The sequence below is a fragment of the Aythya marila genome (genome assembly GCF_965140915.1).
Source record: "Aythya marila genome assembly, contig: HAP1_HAP1_SCAFFOLD_179, whole genome shotgun sequence".
In the NCBI taxonomy this organism is placed as follows: domain Eukaryota; kingdom Metazoa; phylum Chordata; class Aves; order Anseriformes; family Anatidae; genus Aythya; species Aythya marila.
In genome coordinates this window covers 50,341-69,626 of record NW_028137479.1, presented here as the reverse complement: position 1 = coordinate 69,626, position 19,286 = coordinate 50,341, and the positions used below count along the sequence as shown (strand labels likewise).

At 45.5% G+C, this 19,286-nt stretch overlaps 1 pseudogene across 1 annotated transcript; it reads left to right on the top strand.

Annotated features, from left to right (window-relative positions):
* Nucleotides 1-4,419: 4,419 nt before the first annotated feature.
* Nucleotides 4,420-10,621, top strand: LOC309890785 (zinc finger CCCH domain-containing protein 11A-like; annotated as a pseudogene). The gene is made up of 11 exons: nt 4,420-4,473; nt 4,674-4,793; nt 5,573-5,696; nt 6,127-6,329; nt 7,057-7,176; nt 7,682-7,762; nt 8,057-8,167; nt 8,898-8,938; nt 9,147-9,324; nt 9,528-9,593; nt 10,113-10,621. The product of its transcript is annotated as a zinc finger CCCH domain-containing protein 11A-like (transcript).
* The last annotated feature ends 8,665 nt before the right edge of the window (nt 10,622-19,286 follow it).

Sequence of the window (19,286 nt, the reverse complement as noted above, 5' to 3'; positions counted from 1 at the left end):
AGGTCCCTGAAGTCTGAAGACTCTTCAAATAGTTTGGGCCAGCAAGGAGCAGCTGTACGTGGCGGCTGCGGTAACTCGGGGCTCCGAGTCTCAGAGAGCGTGGTGAAAGGTGACCCCCAGCTGGCTGCTGGAGGAAGCTGAGGCAGCGTTCAGCTCTAACCTTTGCCTTCTTGGCTGGCATCTTTGCACTCCTGCTGTCAGTGGGTGTTGAGTGTCCTTCCCGGCAGCCTCAGAACGTGCCCTCAGATGTAGGCAGCATTTAGCAGCTAGAATTCCCTCAAATAGAAAGAGTACAAATGATGCGTTTTCTGCTTTTGCTTTGGAACTCTTAGCTTGAGGTTTTCCTGCAGGCCATGAGGTTTCTTGCAGCAGCAGGGATGAGTTGTGTTAGCAAGAGGCTGTTCTGTGCTTCGACTGTGGGAAGATGAATGGTTACGTGTGCACCGTTAAATATAACTTGACACCTAGCACACCGCACTTGCAGCCTGTGGGGTGCTTTAACAAGCAGGTAAATCAGCAGAGGCTGTTTTGCAGCCGGGGTGATGCTGGGTGATTAAAAAGCAGGGGCAGAACAAGGAGTTTCTAGTGTTTGTTCTTGCTTGTCATCCGACTCTCCACTTCCACCGTTCTTTAAAAAAAACAAAAACAAACAAACAAACAAATAAAAAAAAAAAACAAGCAAGGGGTAAGCATCTTAATATCTTTATTATAAATGGAAGGCACAAAAGAGGCCAGCAACAGAGACTGTCCAAGAGAAATGCTTTGTGCTTTATAAACAAACAAGGAAGTACCCTTAGGTGGGTGTGATAATCCTCCTCTAATGCGTTTTTGGGGTGCAAAAATAGATTTGTTCCTTTCTCGCTCTTCTCTGCAGGACAAAGGCAGAATAGGCACTGCAAAGTTAGACCAGGGAGGTCAGTTTGTTCCGTACTGAGAAAGACAAGCCTGTAAAACAAACTAGACAGATTTTCTTTGTAGTATTCATCTTCCTTCAGCAAAGGCAAAGCTTATGACACTTGTTGGTGTGTATTTCCAGACCCCCAGCTACTGGCACTGTAGCGCATCTCTAATTCTTTGGTACAAAAGGTTCAAAATCTCTTAATGCAAAAATTTTACCAGCACCCTGGAGCAAAAAAAAAGAAATCTAAAACCCTTACCAACTTCTATTACAGACCTGCTGAGTGCACCAGAGTTACTCATTTTTATTCAGGCTTTCAGGGGCAACTTCAGTTGGTTTAGCGCTTGGATTGCTATGTTGGCAGATGTCAGTTTAAAAAAAAAAAAAAGCTTTTGAGGTCCTTTTTAAAATGAGACTGCTTTTTTGGAATTTGGAATACTGCAAGGTATCGTTGGTTTTGCTTTCTTCCTATTCCTTAGACCAGATCCATTCAGATTCTGAACAGCGTTCCCGGTGTGTTCAGGAAAATGGAAGGCAACAAGCAAAATGATGAGCTCCTTGGGCAGTCAAAAGAGCTAAATCTGGAGAGTGTTTTGAGTCAAACTTCCATGCTAAGGAGCACCAGTAATTGTTAGAAGTAGCTGCAGAGGAACCTGCATGGCACTGGGTGTGTTTCTGAAGGTGCTAAAGGTCCGAAGTGACGATTCCTATCCATACTAAAGAAGAGAAGGAAACGTTGCACTTAACTACTGTTTTTATTCCCTTTGTCCAGCAGTCAAAAGCAGTAACTAATATGAGAACCCAACTTTTCCTCTCTTTATTTTAGATTTGGGAAAATTCCCTGCCAAAACAATATTTCCTGGAAAATTCACTAGTGTTTGTGTGAGTAAAAGCTTCCAACCTTTTATTATTAATTTGTAAGAACTATTTCATCCACTTTTGTCCAGAAGAGTCAGAAATAATTTGCACAGAAATGTGCAGCGTTTTAATGAAAGGATTCAGAATCACTCTAATTTGAACTGGTTGCAGGTTTTGTGACATTTAGTGTCTTAAAAAAAAAAAAAAATCAAAATTTCTGACTTCATATCAGAAAAAAAGAAAAAAAAATGCTTGTGGCGAAATAAAATCTGTTGCAGCTCTGCTCATCGAAAACTCATTGGCTGTTAAATTGGACCTAAGTCGTCTTCTCTAACCTTTCATGATCCTGCAGCAATGGCTGATGATGGATATATGGATTAGGGAACAGCACGTGATGGCAAACCTGTGGTATTTGCTACTGTACTGGGTCTGGCTGGAATGTTTACTTTCCCTGCAGCAGCCCATACAGTGCCGTACTCTGTACTTGTAGCTGGAACAGCAGTGTTATCACCCCAGTGTTGTGTGTACTGCTGAGCAGCAGTGGCACAGCATTGGGCCTTTCTCTAACCCTCCTAGGGGGTGGGCAAAAAGGTGAGGAGAGAAACATCACTAGGGCAGCTGACCTAAACCAATCAAAGGGATATTCCATACCATGTGATGTCCCACTCAGCAATAAAAGGTGGAAACAGGAAGAAGAGGGGAGGGGTGGGCTCTCGTTGGGAAAACGTCGGTCCTCCTCTCGAACACCGGCTGCGTGCGTTGAGGCCTTGCTTCAAGGACGTGGTCAATCATGGCTCATTTGTGGGAAGTAGAGAGTAATTTCTTTCCTCTGCACTTCCATATAGCCTTCATTTATTTTGTTTGTTTGTTTTCCTCCCTTCTTTTTATTTTTCCTTTTCCCCTTTCCCTTTTTATTTCCCCTTAGTTAAATTGTTTAGTTCATGGTAGTCTTTATTTAATTATTGTAATTTTTTCCCTTTAATTAAATTATCCTTATCTCAACCCGTGAGTTGTTCTTTGCTTTACTTCTCCCCCTCCTCATCTAAAGGAGGGGGAGTGAGAGAGCGGTTGTGGGGTTTAGCTGCCCAGCACGGTAAAACCACCACAGCTACAGCGCAGAAAGAAAAACCAAATTGCTTCCAAAAAATCAAAGTAATTCAAAATCCTTGGTATCATGCAGCCGTGCCACTGGCAAAGTGAGCATTCCCCTGCCTCTCAAAGCTTGCTGTACCCTTGATCTGCTGTCTTGCTGCTGTTAATTGATTGCAACTCTACATGTCTGATCAGGGCTACGAGTTGTTCTCGATATGGAGATCATACAACATCTACTGTGCACGCTTGGGTGTATAGATATGTTTATCCTGTATGCATGTACATCCGTATGCATATTTGTGTGCTGGCCCCCAGATCCCTCATGTTACAAAGCATCGGCCTCGAAGGCATACTCATCAAAATCTTTTGCAGAGCCTCCATTTTTTTCTAGTTCCCTCAAAATGAGAGAATTTTTACGCGCTCTCTGTGTCGAAAAGGCAAAAATTCTGATTTTCAGTGTCGCTCTCGCTAACTTTCTCTCACTCCCTCCTCGTGTGTGTATAAACACAGATGTGTGTATGCGTATGCACATCAGTGGATTTAGATGCACTGGTATGTTTTTTGCTGTACAGGTAATAAAGACGGGGAAAGGTTTTTGTGTTTTCTTAATAGGTGAAGAAATCTTGAAGACCAGAGATTGGAACATGCTGAATTTTAAATTAAAAAAAAAAAAAAGAAAAAAAAGTTAAATTGTCCGGCTGTGGAAGATGGAGCCTCATTTTTGCAGCCACTTTGAATCACGAGTTCATCTCTAAATGCGCTGGGTTTTTTTTGTTTTTGTTTTGTTTTGGTTTTTGTTTTTTATTTTTTTGAAGAGCTAACTAACCGTGGCTGCATCCAGTCTGAGAGAGCATTCAAATGGACTTGCTTCCTCTCTTAGTTATAAGCTGTTTAAAAGCGCATCCTATGTTTGAATTGTGGATGAGAGGTTCCCTTGGCAAAGTGAGGAGGAAAATTCTTCCTACCCCTTTATTATTAATTCACGGATTCAGTCTTGGTTCGGCCTACAGGAGCAGTTAACTGGAAGCCTTTGAAGATCGATAACTTTGCTGAGGTTGTCCAGGTAGGTGAAATCGAAGACCCACAGGGCCTGGAACGTGCTGTTTAATGCGTCCTAACTGTGTTCTAGAGAAGTTATTTGTAGCCATAGTTGATTATTGACTTGCATGTATCATCAGGTGGTTTTTTAAGGAGTGACTCCGTTTTCAGGCTTCCAGATGTGCTCCAGGTCATATTATTGAGGATGTGGAAGAGAACGCTTGCTGACAAAGCTCCTGGCAGCTTTACAGAACTTTAATATTTAGTTAGTTCATGTAACAGCTGATTTCAAGGCTTTGCTCTCTTTGAGAGACTGATAACTTGATTTGATTAACTGAAGAAAGCTGGAAAAATGTTTGTTCCTCATTATTTTTCACTTGTTACTTTCTTTCGGGTTACTTTTAAAAAGAAGATTTCACTGATCACAAGCCAGTAGAAGACTTTCAGCCCAAGCAAGGGTGAAGACAGCTCTCTCCAAGAGCAGAGGAAGTCCCTGTGGAGAGAACCCGAGCTTGTTAGCAGAACTCGTCGGCATGTCTAAACAAGGAGACGATTGCTACTTCTATTTCTATTCTACCTGTAGCAAGGTATGGCTGGCTTTCCTTTGCTTTGCTTTTTTTCCCCCTTTTTTTCAGGAAGGAGTAGATTAGGAGGAGGAAGCACACTGGTCTTTGGTTAACTTGAGAACCAGATAGATTGTGAATTCAGTTGTAGCACCATTAGGCAGCAGCATGGCCATTTTTGAGGCTGTACTCTATTTTCCTTGTTGGTTTCCTTTTGGTTCCAGGGAGACAAATGTGCCTACCGCCACTGCGAAGCTGCTCTGGGCAATGAGACGGTCTGCAAGCTGTGGCAGGAGGGTCGTTGTTTCAGGAATGTCTGCCGATTCAGACACATGGAAATTGACGTGAGTGCCTAACAATGTGTTCTCAAAATAAATCCACAAAAGCATTTTTCAGTGCCGTAGGTGTACTGATTGTGCTTTTGCAGGATAGATTTGTTTGCTTCAAAATCATACTGGTTTCTGTTACCAAGAGAGGGGGTGGGAGGAAGCAGAGGGAAATAAAATCAATGCCTTAGGTATGTCTTAGCAAGATATTTGTTTATTTTTTTTTATTAGATGCTGACAGTTTTCTCAAGAGATGCAGAATAGCTGTTAAATAGACTGCTAAAACGTGCTGGAGCAGGGGGGTAATAAACAGGCTGTTCTATCCTCATGGGAGCAGGCTTGATAATGAACTATCAGGTGTCTTCTGACCCACAGTCCTTCAGATAACGCTGTTGTAGCTGCCTGGGGTAGGAAGTGGGGAAAGTTAAAGGTGCAGCAGAACTAAGTCTCCAAGAAGTAGTTCTAGACAGGGTTAACCTAGGCAATTTCAGATGTTCTTTTTCCCTCTGAATAATCCTAGTATAATCCTAGGTGTATTAGTTTAAGCCACCCTCAAGTGATGTCTGAGAGTGCCTGTCTTCTCAAACTGAGTGATGACCAAACTAAATGTGCATAGTGGTTACAGCTTATGCAAACTTTGTGAATATGCCCAGAAATACTACACTTAACTGAGAAACTGACCTTTGGAATGCTGTTTCAGCACTGTGTTGTGACAGCTGTCACGATCTGGAGCTGTGCATCTCTTTGCAAGCCTCAGGTGCATGTTATCACGAGCTTTTCTTTCTTTCTGTCTTCAGAAAAAGCGCAGTGAGATTCCTTGCTACTGGGAGAACCAGCCGGGAGGCTGTCAGAAAGCCAACTGTGCTTTTCATCATGCAAAGGGACGTTACATCGATGGACAATTCTTACCACCAAGCAAGAGTGAGTTTAGGTCCTTTTTCTTTAAGCGCTGAAGAATTAATTTTGAGTATTACTTAGTGGGTGCCAATCCTGTAGGGGGCGTCAGGTAACTGTTCATTTGTGAGGGCAGGAAAAGGTCTGCAGTCATAGGTGTACTGCACCGAGTGTACTGCTGGTGTTTGTTTTCTGCTTTCGTGCTCAGCTTCTCTTTGCTTTGTGTGATGTTTGCCTTGCAGTTTGCTTCCTGTTGTTTCCTCTTTTGCTGGGTGGTAGGGAGATGTGTTGTTGTTGGAAGGGAAATCATTGTTCACGGTGTAAGCAGTGATGGGATGGGCAAAAGGAGATGCTGAATTCGTTGTCTGTGCGGGTTATCTGCCTTTGCTACCATCTCTTTGCATTGTGGTCAAAGTTTTAAACTGCCATATTACCGATGATCCTCCTCTTCCTCTAGCTACACTGCCAAGTCCGCCTGAGTGCGCGGACGATGATCTGAAAGTGGCTCAGATGTCACTGCAGCAAAACAAACTTTCTGTCCAGTCAAATCCCTCTCCACAGCTAAGGGGGTGACGAAAGTGGAAAACTCTGAAAATGTCCCAAGCCCTACACACCCTCCAGTTGTAATCAATGCTGCAGATGATGATGAAGATGATGATGGTGAGCATGTTTTGGTTCTTGGAAGGAATTTGTGCTGTAAATGATTGTGTAAATCTTTGTTTCTTGAAGGAATTTGTGCTGTAAATGAATGTGTTAAATCTTTGGTTCTTGAAGGAATTTGTGCTGTAAATGAATGTGTTAAATCTTTGGTTCTTGAAGGAATTTGTGCTGTAAATGAATGTGTTAAATCTTTGGTTCTTGAAGGAATTTGTGCTGTAAATGAATGTGTTAAATCTTTGGTTCTTGGAAGGAATCTGTGCTGTAAATGAGTGTATAAATCACAGATGACCTGAGGTCTGACTAGCGATAGGGCAGGCAGTCTGGCCAGGTCACTGGTGGCTTTGTCTGGCAGTCAGTGGACAGAAGCTGAAACGTTGGAGGAAAGCTTAGAACCACTCCTGGCTTTAGCTGGTCTTTTCTGTAAAATTCTATGTGAAACTAGGAAGGAAATTTCTTTTTTCTGTCTGAAGAGCAATGTGTTGTGTAGTAGTTAAAGCTGCAAAGAGAATCTAGAGTCCTAGATGTTTTGTCCTAGTGTATTCTACTTAGGAGTTCATCAGGTCAGTGTAGCTGTTTAAAAACAAACAAACAAACAAACAAACAAACAAACAAAACAAAACAGCAACAAAGTTTTTTATATGAACCATGGGCTGAAGTGTCACTGCATGAGCTACGTAATCATGACCAACCTGGTCTATGCATAACTGAATCGATTTTTCCCCTTCAGACCAACTTTCTGAGGAAGGAGAAGAAACTAAAACTCCCGTCCAGCATCCAGCTGCGGAAGGCAAAAATGGATTACGGGTGATTTCCACTCGGAAAGGCAGTTCTATTACTACTAAACAAGGTATGCCAGCACCTTAGTAGGATAAATCAGAAGAACTTGACAGTTAAGTCAAAAGCAGCGTGGTGTAAAAACACAACAAAATGTAGGGGTGCTGAATGGAGTCGGTTATTTCCATGATCTCATTTCTGCCATTAATACCATCATGTGCCCATTGGGTCAGAAAGGTGAACTCCTTTTCTTTACTTTTGGAGAACAAAACAGGGCCACAGCATGGAGTTTAAATGGCTGCACGTGCAGCCTTGCAACCACTGCTGATAAGCCATATCTAACGATAGAGGGATCTAATATTGTGTAAATGGATTAAAATTAAAACTACATTTTGAACCCTGAAGGATGAAAGGAGGGGCAAAATGCCATTGGTTCTATGGCTCTTTCACTTGTGAGGAGTGTTGACAGGCTTTATTCGAAATACTTCAGAAAGTTCCTGAGCGCTAAGAAGCCTGAGGACCTGTGGTCCTCAGTGAGTGCCTCTAAGCCTGTCTCATGAACTGTTTCCTGTTTTCAGAGGGCAATCTGAATTTTGGAATAAAAACACTTGAGGAAATCAAATGGCAGAAGATGAAGGAAAAAAAGAAGAGACACGGTGGTGAGTTAATATTGCCTACTTTCTTATCCTGTTCACGGCAGGTGATGGTGACTGGGAGCTGCTTGAGGGACAGACTTCCATTTTTAGCTGGGGGCATAAAGCAACCTGATTCTCAGCCAGCTGGTATTCTAAATGGGAGTCCAAAGGGCAACCAGAGGCAAATTAGTCACCTCTCTTCTTTACATGCTCTGCTTGCTGTATTTTTGACAGTAACAAATCATTTAAAGTTTTTTGTTCTTTGTGATAGTTTTTTATGTTGGGTAAACTTCCTTATGTTTTGGTTGCTCTGAACAGAAGGTTCTTCAAGATCTTCTCTTCGTCCCGTTGATTCTATGATTTTTCCTGCTCCAGAAGAGGAAAATGTCCGGACAGTGGTGAGAACTGTGACAGTGTCTTCCAAGAAAGGTAATAATGAATGCTTTTGTTTTGATTTCATTACTCCTAAACTGGAGGGTTAAGCAATAATTAAAACAATTCACCCATGTTAGCCTTCTGGTGCTGCCTTCTGTTCAAAACGTGCTTTTATGCTTAAAGTCCCTGGTTGTACTGGAAAGATTTGGTGCTCAGGTTAAGTGCAGTGGCAGGAGAAAAAAAAAAGTGTCAGTATGCCAATAGGGGGGTAACTGAAAAACAGAAGAGTAACGAGAAGAGCGAGCTGTAGAAGCCAGTGCTATATAAGAAGCAATTTCTGAAGCATTAAAGAGGCGTACAGTGGCAGGTGTGGACACAGTATGACAGGAGTTTGTGTATAAATTGTTTAGAGCTGTGCAAATGCCTTTTAAAGGGAAAAAAGTGTGGAAGTACTTTTACTTGTAGACATTCACCTTAGAAAGGAATATTTCTCAGCATTTGCACCTAAGAATATTCTGCTTGCTTATGCAGCTTTGTTCTGCACAAAGTATAGGTGTCAAGCAGACTCAGATTCACTCTCTACTATCTCAGCTGGAATTTGAAGCAAGCACTGAGACTATTAATATTTTTTTTCCATGTTAATTATAGTTAAAATATGAGTTTGTGTGGTCTAGCTGTCAAAACAGTGTCTGACTAGGGTTTTTTGGACATGGGCTAACAGGATAATATTTCTGTTGGCTACTGGTTTCTGTGAAATAGAAAAAAAAATTCCCTTTTGTTTTAGGGGAGGAACCTGTGGTTCGAGTAGATCTTGCTGATAGACAAGGAAAACGGAAAGCCTCCGCGGGTGAGAACTTTTTACGAGCTGTTACGTAGGTGCTGCCTTCTATATATGACTGCATTAAAGAGTATTTGTGATGTATGAAGGGAAAATACATTGCAGTGGAGATCTGTGTTGACGGCAGAAATGGAAAAAAAAAAAAAAAATCATTTAGCAGCTGAAAGGCAATTCTATGAAAATATTCTTGAAAAAGAGAAGCTTATTGTTGACTGTTCTCAAACCTTCCTGCAAAGAAAAGTTCTTACAATATTCCTTGTTTTCTCTGAAGATGATGTAGGCAGCCTTCCAGTGAAGCGCAGCCTTGCTGAAAGGCTGGGGAAGAAGGTAGAGGCTCCGGGAAATGCTGACAAAGCACCCAAGAGAGAGACAGGTACTAAACGGGCATCTGGATTGGATTCCTGGGTTTCGTATTTAGTCTTTCTGTTTGTCCTTTTCCAGTGATGTTTCTTTTTGCATGTTGGCTGAGGTCGTAATCACTGGGATTCAAAGTTACCTTTCCTGTCTTGTTTTGAAATGTGAACCTGAAGTTGACATTATGCAGCCTCCCTAATTCGTTCTTTTTCTGTTTTGCAGTTCGAGTTCCCAAGTCTCTGAAGGACAGGCTGGGATTACCTCCTAAACAGACCAGTACTGAGAGAGGTAACAGCTAGATCTTAAATATGCTTTCTCCTCCTTCCTTTCCACGAACTTGGACTGCTTTCATACATCCCTACAAACTAATTTAAACGAAAACAAAGAACTGACGCCTCTTGGTTGAGTGCTGAAGCTCTTCTGACAGCCACTATCAGAACTCTGGCTCTAGGTGTGTGTTTATTTTCTACTTGTGCCTTGTCGAGGTTTTTAGCTGCTTCTGTGAACCGTTACGTACAATTAGAATAGAACCACTGCCAGGAGCAGGAATTTGAAATGCAGTCTGAAAAAGTAATAAAGTAAAGCAGCATTTCTGTGTAGCAGTTCTCTCTGGATAGGGCTGGTCTTCAAAATACAAGTGGCTCAGAGGAGGAGGAGAATGTTGTTCTAAGGATATTGTTCTAAGATGCATTATTGGGAACGCTCAAGATGAGTTTTCCTTAGTGCTCTGACAAATTTTGGAGACTTAAAATATTGCTGGACTCTCTTTAAATGTTGGTGCTTCTCCTCATTTCTTGATGATGACAGGGAAGGCTGCTAAGCCGATGGGAGAGATCCATGTGAAAACACTGGAGGAAATCCGTCGTGAGAAAGCTCTTCAGAGACGCGAAACTCAAGCCAAAGCCGAGGCTGAAGGGCACGGTAAAACTGAAGATTCCAGCGCAGGGGCAAGAGCTGCTCGTGCAGGTCGCATGCAAACTTTCTCTGAAGCCTTGTCTGAAAAAAAGAATAATCGCTTGGTAGAAGAGAAGAAAAAAGCAGGAGAATGCCATAGCAAGAGCAAAATTCAGGGTGAGTCCAAGAAGCAGCTCGCTCTGTCCGGGCCCAGCAAAGGGCAGGCGAAGGAGCCGGCAGGAAAAGTCAAGCCAGAAGGAGAAGTGCGTGTTAAAACCTTGGAAGAAATAAAGCGTGAGAAAGCTCTGCGGATGCAGCAGAGTGAAGGAGATGTGCCAGCTCCCTCAGCACAACCCGGACCTGCCCCAGCAGAGCAGAAATGTTTATGGAGCACAAAACTAACAGGTAATAAGATGCTTTAATGCCTGCCCCAGTGAGGTGCTTCCCATATTGAGCAAGTTCAGTTTGCTCAGGATCTGCTTCATGGATAAATGCTGAATGGCTTGCACATTGTAGCCTTTCTCTCTCTCTCTCATGGGACACAAGGAAATAAATGCACAAAGGAAACAAGTACCCAGCTTTCTTTATTTCTGCCGTTGACAACACTTTTTTTTTTGTCTTTTTTTAAAGCACCTGAAAAAGAAGAAAAGAAGGCAGTGGAATTGAACCGGCCTTTTCCTAAACTTTCCTCTGGACCTGATGTACAGGTGAGTCCTCTGTGAAGACACACATACATTCGTACAATTTCTGATAATTCTGACAAGTTTTGTTACTCACCGTGTGCCACCCTCTTGAGTGTGTTCTTACCCTTCAGCAGCTGGTAGGAGCTGCAGTGCAGTCTAAATCCTATCGCCAGCAGCATTTCCAGACAACTCTGTAATCCTCAAACTTGGAATCAGTCTGTTTATACCACAGCAAGAAAGAAACCCTGTTAGCACCAGCTGAAATCTACACAGTTAACGTGGAGGGAATTCTTTTTGTTCTTACTGACTTGATCTGTCAGACATGAAGGATTTAATACAGAAGGCCAGAGTTCTGTGTTCAAGGAAATCAATCTGTCAGTGGATACTGTATAGGGGAACTTGTATGACTTTCTGCTGCTTAAAAAGAATGTGATAAATAGATGTACAGCAGAACACCCTAGCTGTTTAAAGAAGCTTGCCATAGTGGATATTGCAGATATGTGAGACTGCGTCCATAGTAAAGCATGGCTCTTGTTACAGGCAGAATTTTATGGGAAAACAAACAAACAAACAAACAAACAAAAAAACCAACAGTAACCTGAACGAGATTAATATGCTGTTCCACATCAAGACCATTTTGGAGGGATTGCTGATCAGATTTTCTTAACGAAATCTCCACGGATTTTATTTATTTTTTTTGTCCTACTCATGCACTACTTTTCTTTCCTTCTAGCCCACTCAGCAGAGTGGAACTCGTAAATGTCCAGAGAAGAGCTTTGAAGAGAGACGGTGGGAGAAGTGGCAACAGAGAGAACAACAAGAGAAGCTTCGGCAGGAGGAAGCTGCTGTCAAATCTACTGCTGGCTTCTTTAATACTGAACCAGCAGGGAAAGTGGCAGCTCAATTTCAGGGCCAGGAAGCTAAAAGTAAGTGTTGAAGGTTAAGAGTTACTTAGGTTGTCTTCTGAAATACAGACAGAAGATGACAATTCTCATGCTGTAACTCTGGCTGGGTGCATTTTGCCACGCAGTGCTACGAAGCGAAGGGTGTACTTTCTTTTTCTTAGTTTGTTTCTTTTCCTGCCAGCCAGATGTTAGGTAAGGAACGGGAGACTAGAAAATGACACTACAAATGTGGACTTTGTAGAACAACTTAACTGTGGGACATCACTGCAAGGGAGAGGAAGCTGGTACAAGAGTTGCATACACTCTTGTCCTACTATAACTGCTGCTTTTTCCTTTCCTAGCGGGAGCGGGACTTTAAATATAAAAGCTGTCTATATTTGTGAACCTAGCTTGCACTTAGGATTGCTATGTGTCTGAGGTTTCCCTTGTCCTGGATTATTATTTACTGTAGCTCTTCGGTTTCTTTGTTCCTTTGTATGGCTTGTTGGTAGACAGAGTTTACTATGTGGAAAAGATTCCTGAGAATCCAGGCAATGGCGGTGTAATTGTGCTGGCCAAATGCATTTAAGTGTGTAGAAGGACTGTGGAAATGATTAAGAGAACCTGGATTTTTCCTGAGGCAGAGCAAGACTGTATCAGTTCTCTCTTCCTTTTACTCTAGCCAACTTTATGACATCTGCGAAGCCTTCGCGTGGGAAAGTCACTTTCCCCAAGAAGAAGGCACTGAAACGTAAGGCACCTGGGAGTTACCCGTCTGCCATAGCAGCTGTGGAACTACAGACTGCCTTTGATGCTGACATGATGGGACCTCCAGCCAGAAAAGCAGCCATGGTAAGGCCAGGGGCTAATGCAGCGATGGATCCCTTGTTAAATTTCTACCCTCCTCTATTTGAAAAGGTGGAAAACTCAAACGTTCTGCAGGCCTTCTGTTTCCTTAGAAATCCAGTAGCTGTCTCCAGGATGCTTGTAGAACCCTTCTGTATTTATGAGATGAATGGCACTCTTTAACCGGTACTCTGATGCTGTGATTTCTCTGGTGTGGGGGATTTTGTCCATTAATGCCATGTTCTTAAAAGACACCAGATCGTGAGTAACCTCCAGGTGAATGTGAACTTTCTTCAGGAGCACCTTGGTTTTGTATTTTGGCCACGGCTCCGCAATGCCAGAGGAGAAGCAGTGTGGAGGAAAAAGCTATTAAGGAATCTTTTACCCATGTGTCATAAATACTGTTTTGCTGCTTTCTAGGGTGTTTCAGACGTGCCGGAGCACGTCCCAGCCATCAGACTTGAAGAAAATCCCCAAAACAGGTGACAACCCCAACTTGTTCTTTTTCTTAATCAGTGTATATCCCCAGGGAAACATAAGTTCTGTCACATGTGGGAAAAAATGAGGGTTCTGAGATAATTGAAGCCAAAATCCATCAAAGGAATAAGTCACCTGAAACCACTTTCTAGCAGCTAGCAGGATTGCTTAATTAGGCTTTCTTGAAATGCTGCAAGTCAGCACAGCTTTCCGGTGACTTCTTGGGTTGTCTGAATACCTGAACGAGGATGAGGCGAAGTTCTACTTCCTCGTGAGGTGATAGATGATGAGTAGTGTCCTCTGCCTTTTGGTCCTCAAGAATGCCACCTCAACTCCAGGTGCCCTGGCTTCACAGATAAACCCCCAGACTGAAAAATGTACCTGGTAACACATCGGGCTCTAAATGTAGCCCTGGGTTGATTGATAACAATCCCTGTGTAGGATTGAAGCATAGGAGGGCTTGCCTACAGTTTTAAGAGCCGGTTTGCAGGAAAAGGATTTCCCGTTAAGAAATGGCATATCCTGATTGTTCTTTCTTGCTCTCCCAAGACCTGAAGTGCGTCTTGGAAGCCCGGAAAGATTTGAGGAGCAGATGGAGATGGATCTCGAGACCTCGACCTCAGCTTCTTCCCAGCCAGAAGAGGCACGGACACGCTGGCTGAGTTCCACAGGGAACGTGCCCTTATCTGCGGATGAAGATTTTGAGAAGCTACTTTGGGAAATCTCAGGAGGCAGACTGGAAGCCGAAATCGACTTAGACCCAGGGAAGGACGAGGATGACCTCCTCCTTGAACTCTCCGAGATGATTGACAGTTGAACTGCGTAGTCCTAGGGTATAATTAAAAAAAAAAAAAAAATTAAAACTGTTCTTCTTGTTGGATACCCCGAGGTGATCCTTTTTCTAACTGAGGCTTTGCAATGAGACTTAAAGCACAGTCCGAAGTGGTAGAAATTGGCAGGATCTGCGCTCAGTTGTCCTAAATTTCCCTGCTGGTCAGAGTTAAGGTCTTGTGCATCCATTCTGTAACTATAGGTGGTTACCTTCGATATCGAGAGGACAAAGCACTTCTTTTGGCACAGAAAGATCTCCATTGGCACGCCATGGTGGCTGCAAATCGATCTTCTGATGGAGCGATGCTCTGAAGGCTTAAATGTAAAGCTTCTTCCTTCCTCCGCCCTTGGCACAACTCGATGTTGGGCACATTGTGAAGCTTCGGTGTTCTGATTTCTCGGACAGTTGATAGCCAAATCCTGGAGTTACTATGTCAACTCTTGACTTTTACTCGTGTATGCCATTGTTTTGACTGTACCCGTGTCAGATGATGAAGCTGTAGGGGTGGGAGGGAGCAGAATCGTTGTTCCAGTGTGTTGTGGACCAAACTTGCTGCCAGGAATGGGGGTGGGGGTCAGCCCACCCAGCCTTCCTTTCAATTATCAGGGAGGATCAAATGGTGAAAAGCAGCAGCTCTGCCATGCGGCTCCACTACCCCCACTCCCTTCTCTTGTGCTATACCAAAGTTCCCCCAGGCTTTGGTTGGTGCTTTTTGCCTGTGTGAGGACTCCGGGGCGAGCAGTCGGGACTCTGCCGCAGTCACAGGGTCGATGAAGGGTTGTTTAAGTGCCTCTTGGTTTTAAAACTTGCTCCCCTGAGCTGCTGGCTCTGCTGCCTGCTACAGCAAATGTTCGGGTGCCATCAGCATCGCACTTGGGCGTGGGCACTGACCCTGCGGAGGACAGAGCTGAGATTCGGGTGTATTGTGTACCCTGCCACCAGCCATCGTTTTTTTTCCCCTAGCAGATCAATTTTGAATTATTTTCCGAACTTTTCGCGGCACGGTAGGCACTTCCCGCTATGATTTGTGAAGCTGTGGGGGCCCTCAGGCATTTGCTGCTGGCAGAGGAAAAGCGCTTGTCGAATTTGTTGTAAATACTTAATGTTTGGACAAAACCACGCGTCTGTGTGTGTGTGTGTGTGTGTGTGCTGTGACGCCCCGGCCCCACCAGGGAAAACCTCCGCCGACGAAACTGCTGCTGGAGCTCACGCAGGCCTTCATCGTGCCGAAGGACTTCACGGGGACTTCTGCCGGCTCAGAAATGGGGGAGAAAAAGCCAAATCAGGAGGAGGAGAGCTCAGAGACTGCACCCACCTGCCCTCGCTTTCCCTTCACCCCAAGAAGCCCTGTTCTACCATCAGCCTTCGCCTCTTCTGCCTGCGGTGCTGGGAGCGGGAGCGGCGAGGCGGCAGCAGCCATGGCGTACCGCGGGCAGGGCCAGAAGGTGCAGAAGGTGATGGTGCAGCCCATCGTATCCTTCCTGCGGCTGGGGGGTGCCGGGGAGGTGGGTGGGGGGCGGCTCGGACCTCAGGGGGCTCGGCCCGGGCCTTGAGGCCTTGTCGCGGGGCCCTGAGGCCTCGCTGTGGGGTTTGGGGCCTTGTCCCGAGCCCGGAACTGTCGTCCCCGTGCTGAGCCCTTAACGCAGCGCCCCAGAACCTCATCTTCCGCTACCTGCAGAACGTGAGTACCGCGGGGAGGGGGCGGGGATGGGGATTTGGGGAGTGTGGGGGGAGTGGGGAGGGTCTGGGGATTCCCCTCGGTGAGTTTTCGGCTCCTGGCTGTGTCCCGGGACGGGTTTGTGGGGGATGGAGAGCTGTGCGGTGTGCTGGTGGGCACAAGGAGCCCGGCATTTCCCCCTCGTGTAGCCGGGCGTGCAGGGGTGTTCCCTTGTGACTGGAAACGTGTTCTTCACCAAACGTGTAGTATTCACCCGATGGTATAACGCTCAAATGTCAGATTGCACATTGGAACTGCCCCTGAGAGTTGCTCCTCGGAGCGTTTGGGAGCTGTCGTGGCTGTGGCTAGCAGGTATTTCTGAACACATGAGAGAACAAAAGTGCTCAGTGTTTGTGGCCCGACTTACTCTCCTCCTTCGTTCTGCAGAGGTCGAGGATCCAGGTGTGGCTCTATGAGCAGGTGAACATGCGGATAGAAGGCTGCATCATCGTGAGTATCCGCACGTCCCCATGTTACATCTTTCATTTTGCCTCATTCACAATCGTGTTTTTTGGTCAAGAAAAGTTATCACAAGGAAAAAGAGATTTGTACTTCTCTGCCTTTCCCCTCGCCCTGCCCTTCCCTCCCGCTCCTGAGCCCTTCGTCAGGCCTTGCTGGGCCCTCTGTCCGGCTGTCTGTCCGTCCATCCGAACCTCTGGCCATCTGTCCCACCACCCTGCCCCGTCCCTGCCCTCTCCCTAAGGAAGCAAAGAGTCCCCGGTCTGCCTTCATGGGGGGGTTGGGGGGGGGGGGGAGGGAGAGGGGAGGTTCTGCTGAGAAAAAAATGAAAGATTTCCCCCTTAACGGGCGCCTTGCGAGTTCTTTCGAGTTCCAACCTTCTGCCTTCCTTCCGTAGCAGTGCCTCTAAGGGGTGCGCTGTAAGGCAGCCCTCATCTGGCGCGTTGCTCCTCCGTTCCCCCAAGGAACTGCCTTCAGGATCTGACTAACTCTGGATGCACCCGGTTGTCGCCTTAATTTCTCCTTTAGCTTGCTGAAAACAAGCCGGTTGGGTGACCTTTTGCGTTTCTCGCTTAAAATTTGGATCGAGGAGGTCTGTGTTTCCTTACGCTGATGTCCACGCTGAAGGTGCAGAAGGGTTCCGTGCTGTTGCTTGGGTCAGCCTTGTTGCCAGGTTTGGAATGTTTAGCCTACCGGTGCTTCGGTGCTGTTGGGCTGCACTCAGAGTGTGAGCTCTGGGCGTTATTTCTCAAATACTGCGTTATTTGAGCGTACAGACCCGAGATATTCTGCGGAGAGGTGATTTAAGGCACGTCAGAACCACCGCTGCGGCGTGTGCCAGCGTCGGACGCCCGTTCGAGTGATCGGGCGGAGCAGGTGAGTTGAATTTGGTGCTGGGTGGCGAGGTGGTGTTGGGGGAAGAGCTAGGCTAAGGAGAGCTTCCTCTTGCTCTGCCCCTTCCCATCTCAAATGGCCGCTTCCTGGGGAGATGGGTTCGTTGGGAGGTTAACTACAACGTTACAGTGAGGATGAGGAATCACCTTTAGTCCCGTAGGTATTTGCTGCCAGGCCGCAGCGTTGATTTCAGAAATTGTATTTAAAAAAGGGAAAAGAAAGGAAAGATGTATTCTTTAACATACTCTCTTTTCTCAGAGAGTAGATGGAGGAGCTTCAGCCGTGCCCTTCCTCCGGAAACGATTCCCAGTGTCTGCTCAGACACTGAGGAGGAAAATGGAGGAGAGCCACCCGATAGAAATAAAGGAAAGAAGGGGTCATGGATTCAGGGAAAAGCACTACTTAAAAAATTGGTGCTCTCTAAAAACGGGTTAAGGGTTTGGGACCTGCAGGTGCTGCCTACACCTGTGTGCGTTGCAGTCGTGCCTGTTGCCACTGAGCAAAACGGGGAGAGCTGCTTTGTCGAACGCAGCGTGTTAAAGCACGTGCCACTGCCTGGAAGAAAAGCACGGACTTCCCTCGTGTGGGCCTTCTTCCCTAGCGATCTGTGGTTTACCTGATGGTTTCCCATAAGCTGAGAATGTTTAAAAGAAAAAAAGAAAAACAAAAATCAAAAACCAACACCAACGTTGAGAGTGGTGAAGCAGATCCTCACGTGGGGACTCAGAATCAGCGGTGACATCACCATGCGAAGCATTGTGTGTGCTTCGGGTTGGGGCTGCTGCGAGCCTCGCAGCGGGGAGGGAGAGCGGATCCGGGGTGCCTCTGTGTCAGCCCTCTGCCCTGGTGGCTTTGTGAGCACTGAGAGTTTGACTCCTGTGTTCCCAGCTTTCGCTTCCGCACCTGCGGTGTGGCAGAGCCAGCGAGCTGCTTGCTCAGCTGGAGGAGGAAGAGGAGTGACCTCAACATTGCCGAGGTAAAGCACAATTATTGAAAAGATTTGGCAAAGATGTGGGTTGTACCAGCGCGGCTGCTGCAGCTGCAGCAGATCCTGGAGCATTGGAGAAGATAGAGAGGGTTTTCTTCATGAAAAGAATGCTGTTAAAAGTGTTTTCATGCCAGAAATTAGGATAAACGCCTCTGTTGTTTGACATCCTCTATTGAGCTGGCACATTGGCATTACAGCGTACCTGGCACGCTGTTTGTATTAAAAAAAAAAGGTATTTTATTCAGGGCAGGCCAGAAACCTGCCTTGGCACTTGCACATCGCAGCAATGCTTACAGACCCTGCATCCTGGCTGCCAGGCCAGGATCTAAATCCGATGGTGCTGTTGGTAAACTGAAGCTCAGGAAGCGCTTCTGGGTTTTTTTGTCCTTCCATGTGAATTTTTACCCTGTGAAGATGGTGTATTAAGCTATTTTCGTAACAACAAATAGGTTTAAAAGCAGTTTCAGTTTAACATCTACACGCTTGGGTGTTATTAACAGAGCTTTGTATACTGAGCTGGTGCTTGGTAGGAGAAAAAACATCAATCTTACCTGGGAAACCTGGACCCCCTCAGCTACATACTGCTATGAGGAAACTCAGATGTAAGAACACACTTAAATAACACCTCACCAGAGCTGTTGTGCTCCTGACCACCAAAGGCACCTTTTTCCAACACCGTCGTACTGGAAGTTGATGCAGCTGGTTCCATCCGTAACGTGTGACTGTACAGTGCTGTAAAAGAACTATTTTTTCACAGCTTTGGAGAAAGTGAAGCAGAGAAAACCACGCATAACCACTGATACCTGGACCCCAAACTGCCACAGGCTGACGGTGATGCCCACTGGATATCTCCTGATACCCTGCTGCCTTCTGACTGCTCCAGCAGAAGTCCTGTTTTAATTAGCCAGCAGGTCCCTCTGAGGGAGGGACTTTGCTAAAACTCCTGCCGTAGGAAGTATCCTACGGGAGCCAAGTTGCTAAACGGATGTGTGGTTTTCCCTTAACCCCCTCACCCCTGACTTTCCAGCTCCTGACAGCACTGCCCACGTGTGCAGTGTCACCGTGTGCCATCTAGGTGCCAGCTGCCATGGTTTATATATTGTAAAATTAGTGATTTGGGACTCGTGAGCACTGAGGAGAGGCTAGCAATTGCTTAAGAGCTTTCCTTGTGTCGCTCTGGGGCAGGGAGATGGGTGAAACATCTTAGGCTTGAAAGTGATTCCCTGCAGAGTGACGTGCTCAGATCTGCACAACAGATCTGTCGTTTTGGTCACCTTATTAGATCCCTGCTTGAGAGGTTGCTTGCA